Here is a 10,139-nt window from a genome sequence, read left to right on the forward strand (position 1 = left end):
TAAAATAGTTGGCTTTTTAAATAAATTGCAATTACCTATATTGAATTATTGGATTAAGGAACAATTAGAGAAGCCAATAGATTTTAAAGAGATTATGTTAGTTCTCATTTAAATGCCCAATGATAAATCTCCAGGAGAGGATGGTTTTACTGTGGAATTTTGCAAGAAATTTCAAAAATGATTGCTTCCATTGTTTGTTGAAGTTTGACAGCAAGTTAGAGATACACAATCTGTACCAGAATCTTTTTCACAGGCTATTATAACAGTGATTCTTTTAAAAAAATAACAATCCTTTGAATCCTGGGTTTTAAAGGCCAATTTCATTATTAAATGTTGATTATAAGCTTTTGACTAAGATTTTGGCAAATAGATTAGCATAATATATACCTAAGATGATTCATATTGATCAAACAGGTTTTATTAAGGGAAGATATTCTGCTGATAATGTAATTAAATTAATTAGTTTAATTAATATTTTCACGGGAGAAACTCAACTTACTAACGGTCTTATCATTGGATGCTGAAAAGGCATTTGATATGGTGGAATGGTGTTTTTTAACTTAAAGTATTGGAAATTTTTTGGTTTATAAGTTGGATTAAGGCAACATATAAACAACCAAAAGCTAGAGTTATGACAAATGGGCTTTTGACTGATTCTTTTAATTTAGAGAGATCTACTAGGCAGGTTTGCCCTCTATCACCAGCATTATTGGCATTAGTAATTGAACTATTAGCTCAATTAATAAGGTAGGAAAGGAATATAAAGGATATTAAAACAGGATTGGATGAATTTAAGATTAGTTAATTCGCGGATGATGTGTTGATTTACTTAACTGAACCACAGGAGTCCTTGAAAGTGTTACAGGAAAAGTTAATACAATACTGAGAATTATTGAGGTATAAAGTGAATTGGAATAAAAGTGAACATATGCCATTGTCAGAAACTGATTTTTCTGTTTGTAAAGGAATAATACGTTTTTAGTGGACTGATCAAATTAAGTATTTAGGTATTAAAACAGGTAGACATATAGATCATTAATATGATCTAAATTATTTGCCATTAATTTCTATATTCAAAAAGGATTTAAATAAATGGAAAGGTTTACCGTTAACTTTAGTTGGTTGGGTGAATTGTATAAAAATGAATATATTTCCTAGATTTCAGTATTTTTTTTCAAACCATTCCTTGTAATATTCCTAAAAAGTTTTTTTTTAAAGATTTGAATACAGTAGTTAGGTATTTTTTATGGAAGGGTAAATGGTAAGAGTTTCTATTCATGTTAATGTGGAAATATGAATTAGGAGGATTACAACTTCCAAATTTCTTAAACTATTATAAGGCTGCTCAATTAAAATTTATTAATAGAATGTTTGATTTGGATAGTCCTTTGATTTGGCCTGATATAGAATTAAATAGAATCAGTGAGGATAGAAGAGATCAATTTGTTTATAAATGGAATGTTAAATTATTGAGTTGTTATAAGATGCCAATTTTATCTCATTTGATAGGGATTTGGGATGAGATAAATAAAGACATTGGTAATCAAGGTAAAATATCTAGATATACTCCTTTGTATCAAAATAAACTTTTTCCTTTTATGGTTAATAATTACCTTCTTAAGATTTGGGACCAGAAAGGGATTAAGATAATAAATATTTTTTATGAATTAAGTCAATTTCTTTCCTTTGAAAGAATGAAAGAAAGATATCAAATACCAATTCAGACTCTTTTTTGTTATTATCAAATTAAATCAATGTTACATGATTATTTTGGGGAAGAATTTGTTTCTACCTAAAGAGTCAAAATTTGAAATGTTAGTTCATGATGGAGGGAAGAAAGGATTTATTTCTGAAATGTATAAATTACTGCAACAGAAAGTGTCTAAAATTGATTTGCATAAATCAAGATTTCAATGGGAGAAAGATTTGGGAGTTGATTTGGATAGAGATCATTGGAAAATTAGCATGACAAAATTACAAATCTTCAGTACAGGCTTGAAACTTATAATTTTATACATCAATTATATTTGACTCTGGAGCATTTGAAAAGATATAATTTGAGTTTTTCTGATTTGTATTTTTGATGTAATGGTCAGAAAGGTACGTTTTTACATTCAGTATGGTCTTGTGATATGGTTAAACCATTTTGGTCTCGGGTTGAGGATTGTTTACAGCATATTTTGAAAATAAAATTTTCTTTAGGTCCAAGAATTTTATAAATTGGAATATAAATATATTTGTTTGGTATACAAATTGGAAAAATTTCAAATACCTTTTTTGAGGTTGGCTTTAGCAACAGCGAGGAAATGTATATGTATTTCATGGAAAGATCATGTAGAACTGAATTTACAGAAATGGCATTCAGAATTAAAGGTTTGTATTCCGTTGGATGAGATGATGTATAATTTGAGGGGGTAAATATAATTTTAAGAAGATTTGGAGCTAATAGTTGGATTTTTTTAAAAATTGTAATATTTAAAAGTGATCTGGGTGTAGTGAGTGGGGTTTCCTTATTCCACGTTGCATGAATTTGTGTTTGGTATTCTCTTTTTTTCTTTTTATCCCTTTCTTTCTATTAGGGGGTTAGGTGGGTTATAGGGGTAAGATTGGAGGGTGGATTGGAGGTTTGTGTTGGCCTTGGTGGGTTATAGGGGTAAGATTGGAGGGTAGGAGTGGGGGTGGAGGGGATTTTGATTTTTTAAGTATTTTTGGCTTTTTAAATAAATAAATAAATAAATAGATAGATATAAACCATGTTAAAATTGGCATATTGTGGCAGCACACTCTCTCATGGCTAACCAGCCCCATGTGTAATGCCACATGGCGGGGAAACCATGGAAAGATGGCACCATCAGGGGTTCTTCCTGACTCAAACCTCCCTCTCAGTGCACACCTCAGGCAGCAATTATGACATCATCATGCACGTGGTGACTGAGCCAGCGCTGCCCTTAAAGGGGCGCACGCTAAATTCAAATAAACAGTCATTAATGACCCTCAACATGGTGGCTGTGCTTTCAGTGGTGACCCAGACGAGCCCAGATGCCTTTCTGGACTCAAAGACATGGATTCAGTTGAGGTTAATGCTGTGGAAATAAAGCTTCCCCCCTTCTGGACCCATCACCTGCGGACATAGTTTGGGCAGGCGGAACCGCAATTCCACCTTAAAAACAGTGGACGCCATGATGTTTTACCACATTGTGAGTGCGCTGGATCAAGACACAGCAGCCAGGGTGGACAACGACCTCATCCATCATCCTCTGGCTGAGGGTAAATATATCGCCCTCAAGAACTTGCTCCTGAGAACTTTTGGCCTCACCCCCCTGCAACAGGCTTCCAGGCTCTTGCACCTGGATGGGCTTGGGACCGCAGCCCATCAGCATTAATGGATGAAATGCTGGCCCTGGCGGAGGATCTTAAGCCTTGATTCCTCTTCCATCAGATTTTCCTCGAACAAATGCCAGAGGATATCCAGCTGCTCCGAGCAGACGAGGATTTCGCGGACCCACGTAAGGTCGTAGCCCGAGCGGACGCTCTCTGGCGTATGAAGAGGGAGCATGAAGCAGCCCTCAACCAGGTTTCAAGTCCAGGAACCAGTCGACCGCAAGCCGCCCCCAAGCACAAGCCAGAAGACTCCCATTCAACCTGGTGATTTTATCACCAGCACTGGGGAGCCCAAGCCAGTAAGTGCCACCAACCCTGCAGCTTCCAGGGAAATGACCAGGCCAGGTGCCGTTGATGGCTGCGACGGCTGGCCACATGAACAGCCTCCTTTATGTCACAGATAAATTTGCCAGCCGATGTTTCCTGGTGGACACAGGGGCCAAGCTGAGCGACCTACCCCCTAGAGCGGTGGAGACTCGCACCCGATCTCCTGGTCCAACCCTGCAGGTGGCCAATGGTTCCACCATCAAGGCCTATGGCACCCGCAGGGCGCAGATCCAGATCGGCAAAGAAAAATTCTACTGGAGGTTCGTGTTGGCCTTGGTGGGCACCATGCTGTTGGGGACCGACTTCTTGAGGGCTCATGGTTTGCTGGTCGACATGAAGAGCAAGAGGCTGGTCAACACCAGCACTTTCCACTCCATGCTTTTGGACACCGCAGATGCTGTCAGACCCGAGATCGCCGCTGTGGCTGCCGCCAGGGATGAGTACACCGATATATTCCACGAATTCCCCACCATCTTGGAGCCACACTTCAATGTTGCTTTCCCCCAACACGGAGTTTTCCACCACATCACCACGCAAGGCTCCCCGTTGCACGCTAAGCCCAGACGGCTGCCACCTGAAAAGCTACAGCAGGTGAAGGAGGAGTTTTCAAAGCTCCAAGAGTTGGGGATTGTCAGGTGTTCAAACAGTGCCTAGGTATCACCGCTCCACATGGTCCCCAAGTCGTCTGGGGGCTGGAGACCCTGCAGAAACTACCGACGGCTGAACGATGTCACAACCCCCGACAGGTACCCAGTCCCCCACATGCAAAATTTCTCAGCCAACCTCCACGGCGCGCAGCTCTTTTCCAAGGTTGACCTAGTGCGGGGATATCACCAGATCCCAGTACACCCCGACGATGTGGGAAAGACTGCGATCATCACCCCGGTTGGCCTTTTCGAGTTCCTCCGGATGCCTTTCGGGTTAAAGAATGCAGCCCAGACGTTTCAGCGCTTCATGGATGCAGTAGGTAGGGACTTGGAGTTTGTGTTCATCTACTTAGATGATATCCTTATCGCCAGTTGCAACGGCGAAGAAGACAAGGTCCACCTCCGCACCTTGTTTGCCTGACTGGTGGAGTTTGGCCTCACGGTCAACACAGCCAAATGCCAGTTCGGCAAGCAGTTGCTGTAGTTCCTGGGGCTGCTCCATCACCGGAGAAGGTGGGAGCCGTCCAACGTTGCCCCAAACCTTCCACCTTCAAAGGCCTGCATGAGTTTGTGGAGATGGTGAACTTTTACCATCAGTTCATCCCCTGTGCCACCCGTACCATGTGCCCACTGTTCACATTTATCGCCACAAAGGAAAAGACTTTATCCTGGTCAGAAGACATGGACGAGGCTTTTACAGCAATGAAAGAAGCCTTCGCCAATGCGACATTGCTGGTGCACCCACGCCTGGAGGTGCACACGACGCTCTCAGTGGAAGCCTTAGCTGCAGCAGTCGGGGGAGTTCTGGAGCAATGGCTCAATGGACAATGGCGCCTGCTGCCCTTTCAGTAAACAGCTGCACCCTCAAGAGCTCAAGAGCAGTGCGTTTGATCAGGAGCTCCTGGCACTCTACTTGGCCATCTACCATTTCGGCTGTTTCCTGGAGGGCAGATTCTTCACGATCTTCACAGACCACAAGCCCCTCACCCAGGCACTTGCCATGGCCAAGGACCCTTGGTCAGCCAGACAACAGCACCACCTCTCTTACGTGCTGGAATTCATTACCTACTGACATCCGGCACAGAGCAGGCAAGGACAACGTGGTAGCAGACACACTCTCACCCCTGTCCATCAACACGCTAACCCCCGGCCTTGACTATACACAGCTAGCCCAGGCCGAACAGCACGACGCACTGCCATCAAGGCACTTACACTTGACCTCAAAGACATTAAGTTGCCTAACAGCCTGGACACACTGTTCTGCAACATCTCCACAGGCCCACGGCGCCTGGAAGTACCACCACAGTGGAGGGGGAGAATCTTTAGCCTAATCCACGACCTCGCTCATCCCTCGGTGAAGACGACCGTGCAGATGGTTGCAGAGCAATTCGTGTGGTATGGGCTCAAGAAGGGGGTGGTGGAGTTGGCTAGGAACTGCACCAGGTGCCAGGCCTCCAAAATCAAGAGACACACACAGGCCCCAATCCAACCCTTCGACTCGTCACTGCAGAGGTTCTAACACTTCCACGTTGATGTTGTCGGCCCCTTACCATTGTCCAGGGAGGCGCACTACCTCTTTATGGTAGTGGACCGAGCCACGAGATGGCCCGAGGCCATCCCAATCAGAAAAGCTTCGGCGGAGACGTGCTAGGATCCTGGTCAATCAGTGGATCGATGTTTCAGCGTGCCGTCGCACATCACCAGCAACAGGGGCACCCAGTTCACCTCCATGCTATGGGCCCAGCTGGCAAGGCTCTTGGGGGTTAAACTCCACCACATCACGGCCTACCACCCACAGTCCAACAGTTTGGTGGAGAGGTTTCACCGGCACCTAAAGTCCACACTCATGGCCCGACTCACTGGCCCAGACTGGGCAGATGAACTGCCTTGGGATCAGGACGGCACCCAAGGAGTACCTGGAAGCCTCATCGGCAGAACTGGTATACGGCATGCCACTTTCCCTGCCCGGTGAGTTGTTTGGCTCAGAAGCTGACACAGCACCTGGGGACATGAACCCGGGAACTGCGGATTTCCGCAGGAAACTGGCCTTCCTGGCCCCTCCATCCCCATCATGCCACGGAATCCGGCCATCCCACCACTGCAAGGAACTGGACTTGGCATAGTTTGTGTTCATCCGGAGAGGACCTCATTACAGCGCCCATATGAAGGTCCATATAAAGTCCTCTGGTGATCTGGCAGAATTTTCACTCTGGATGTGGGGGGGGGGGGGGGGGGGGGGGGGGGCGAAAGGAGGAACTTTTTACAGTGGACTGCTTGAAGGTGGCCCATTTGGACTTGTCGCAGCCGGTACAGACAGCCGTGCCCAAGCGCCGAGGCCGTCCACCCAAGCGGCAGGACGTGTAGCCGGTTCTGGGGGTGTTGTGTAGCGGCGCACTCTCTCATGGCAACCCAGCCCCGTGTGAAATGGGGCAGCCATGGGAAGATGGTGCTGTCAGGGGTTCTTCCTGACTCAAACCTCCCTCTCAGCGCGCACCTTGGGCGCATGTCACCATGCATGTCACCATGCACGTGGTGATTGAGCCAGCGCTGCCCTTAAAGGGGTGCGCGCATTAAATTCAAATAAACAGTCGTTACCGACCCTCAACGTGGTGGCTGTGCTTTCTTCAACTGCGCAGTGTGCCACAATGTATTGTATTATTGTTGTAACCATGGTTGTTTTTATTTTATTTGCGGACTCGAAGGGCCGACAGGGCCTGTTTCCGTGGCGTAAACGGTTATATATGGTTATTTTAAATAAAATATTCAAAAAAAGAGAGTTGGCACCTCCATACCAGGCAGTGAAGCAACCAGCCAGAATGCTCTCCAAAGTACACGGGTAGAAGTTTTCGAGAGTCTTTGGTGACATACCAAATCTCCTCAGACACCTCACAAAGTATAGCTGCTAGTGAGTCTTCTTTGTTTTTTTTAAATTTTATTTCTTGCACCATGAGTTATATCAATAACAACATTCACAAATGATCATCACTAATATATACTCAGTGACATTTCCTCTTTTCCCCCCCCTTTCATCCCTCCCCCTCCCCTTCAAAACCAATAAATAATGAAACACATAAAACAAAGAAATAACAAAAAGCAAAGAAGTCGCATCGTCCACTTTTACATATTTAAATCTCATCGTGCTCATAATCATCTTGTTTTAAGAGATGGAGGTCTGTGGTCAGCATTCTCAAACATATTTTATGAATGGTTCCCAAATTTGTTCGAATAATGTATATTTGTCTTTCAGATTGTATGTAATTTTTTTCTAATGGAATACACTTGTTCATTTCTGTAAGCCACCAGGCACTTTCAGGTGGCCAATTGCTCTGCATGTAAAGCCGCATGTTTAGGCAATAAGCGGCTGTTTTGAGGCCACCTGAATGTGCAGGAGGCGCTCTTGAGGTGAGCTACGTAACCCTCCTCCGAGAGGGATAATCACCTCAGCTCAGTGGCTCCCCCAGCCACCTGAATACAGCTGGCTGAAAGCGGATGTTAAAGGGTCAGACTGCTGATCACAGCTGACACTGGGCAGGAGCCGGAGAGTGCTCAGAGCTGCATCCTGTGCAGCTGTGTCCTTCAGGTGGCCAGCGTTGCGCTTTAAACACTGCCACCTGAATGGCAATTTAAAGGGCCGCTTCTGCTTCTTCAGGCACATTCTAAGTGTAGAATGCACCTGAAAAAGCTTACTGTTGTATTTTAAGGCTTGCTTCCATTTTCCAAGTTGTCATAGTACACTTTCTTGCTTTGTGATTGCATCAACATGGAGGCTCCAGGACGGATCCTTGGAGATATTGACACCCAGGAATTTGAAGTTCTTGACCCTCTCCACTACTGAGTCCCCATTGAGGATTGGGTTGTGTTCCCCTGACTTCCTTCTGAAGTCCACAATCATCTCCTTGGTTTTTCTGATGTTGAGCGCAAGGTTCTTGTCGTTACACCATTCAATGAGAGCTGATCTACCTCCCTCCTGTACACTTCCTCATTGCCGTTTGTAATTCTGGTTACAACTGTGGTGTCATCAGCAACTTGTAGATGGCTTTGGAATTGTGCCTGGCCACACATTTATGGGTGTATAATGAGTAGAGCAGTGGGCTATGCACACATCCTAATCAGTGAGGAAACGTCGTTTCCAGTTCATACTGACTGTGGTCTTCTGATAAGAAAGTCAAAGATCGAGTTGGAGAGTGGGGTACAGAGACCAAGAGTTTGTTGTTTCTTGACCAGCACTGAGGGAATAATGGTGTTGAAGGCCAAGCTGAAGTCGATAAAGAGCAGCCATATGTACGAATTGCTGTTTTCGAGGTGATCCAGAGCTGAGTGGAGAACCAGTGATATTGCATCTGCCTTGGAACAATTCTGACGATAGGCGAATTGCAGTGGGTCCAGATCTTTACTTAGGAATGTGTTAATTCTGGTCATGATCAACCTCTCAAAGCATTTCATCACAGAGAGATCCCCCAAAGTTACCAGGTGTACATAGATTCATCTCCAGTGGTTCCGCAGCCACACAGAGTCCAGTCCAAACCATTTTCAACCGGAACTCCAAGTCTGAACCTCCGAAACGGTCAGGAACCCTTTGGCATCACCTTGATCCTGATTCTGATACCTGGTACCCCTTCAGCAAGTTTTGAGTCAGCCTCCAGCAGTCTGCAGATTGGCAATGATATCCCTGACAACAGTCTCCAGCAGTCTACAGACGCTGTGGGTTCCTCTCCTCCAGTTGCCAGCACCCCACCATATGTGTGGGTCTTTCAGCCATAGTGCTCCCTTACTGGTCTGCTGCTGTTATTACTACCCCATGGGTCATCTCCTTTGCTTCTCCCTCTCAGACAGGGGATGATCTCCCCATTTTCTGGTACCCTGCCCCAGTCCTCCACTCCCCTGGAGTTGCAACCCCTCATGGCTGCTGTCAATCATAGGCACCACCATCTTGGGCGCAGACCAAAAACTACTGTCGGCTCCTTTAATTGGCCGTTCAAAGCCTGTGCAGAGCTGACAGCAGTTGAACCTTGTATCTCCGCCCCTCACTCCCCACAGGTCCACAGCATTGCTGTTGCAGTGGCTTTAGCAGCTCTGCCATTTTCTTGAACAGAGGGTGATGTGGAACTGGAACAGAAAAGGAGTTGATGCTGGGGCAGATTAGCCATGATAATATTGAAGGATGGGGCTGGGCTTGAAGGGATGGGTGGCCAACACCTGCACTTGTTTTCATGTGTTCTTTGTCTCAATCCATCCTCATAACCTCTGCGAAATGTTATGTCTTGACAAGTTCCAGATGATTCGCTGAAGAGGATACACTGGATGTGCTGTAGAATGGGGGAAAGAAAAATCAGAATCTAAATCTTTGTTACCAGTGTGGGGGCCTGTCGACTTCAGAATGATGAATGAAACTCAAATCTATAAGGCCCGGATGAAACCCCAGGTATCTCACTTAATAAAACCAGAATCTGACTAATTCTGTCCCCTTAAATCAGTGGTGCTTATCATTACAATCTATTGCTTTTAATTCAGTAAAACTATAACAGCCCATTCTCCTCAATTTAGCCATATAATCACAACCTTTTCATCTTAATTCATTCACAGGATGTGGGCATTAATGCCAGGGTCACATTCAATATTCAACCATCATAGGACCTGAGAAGGTGGTGGAGAGCTATTTTTTGTGAATGGATGCAGTGCTTTTTATATTTATAATGACACAGAGGGAGACTGATCATCTAATTAGGATTCATGCCAGCTCCCAGAGGGTCTCTTTCAGCAGTCCCATTCCCCCTCTTATTTTCC

General features: G+C 45.0%; 1 long non-coding RNA gene across 1 annotated transcript in view; it reads left to right on the top strand.

Annotated features, from left to right (window-relative positions):
* The window catches only part of LOC138737593 (uncharacterized), a 55,007-nt gene extending 45,244 nt beyond the window's left edge, over positions 1 to 9,763 (top strand). The window contains exon 4 of the long non-coding RNA XR_011341040.1: positions 9,625 to 9,763. This is a non-coding gene — a long non-coding RNA (uncharacterized lncRNA). The remainder of the gene's footprint in view (positions 1 to 9,624) is intronic.
* Positions 9,764 to 10,139: the final 376 nt, after the last annotated feature.

The sequence above is a fragment of the Narcine bancroftii genome, chromosome 6 (assembly GCF_036971445.1).
Source record: "Narcine bancroftii isolate sNarBan1 chromosome 6, sNarBan1.hap1, whole genome shotgun sequence".
Taxonomy (NCBI): Eukaryota; Metazoa; Chordata; class Chondrichthyes; order Torpediniformes; family Narcinidae; genus Narcine; species Narcine bancroftii.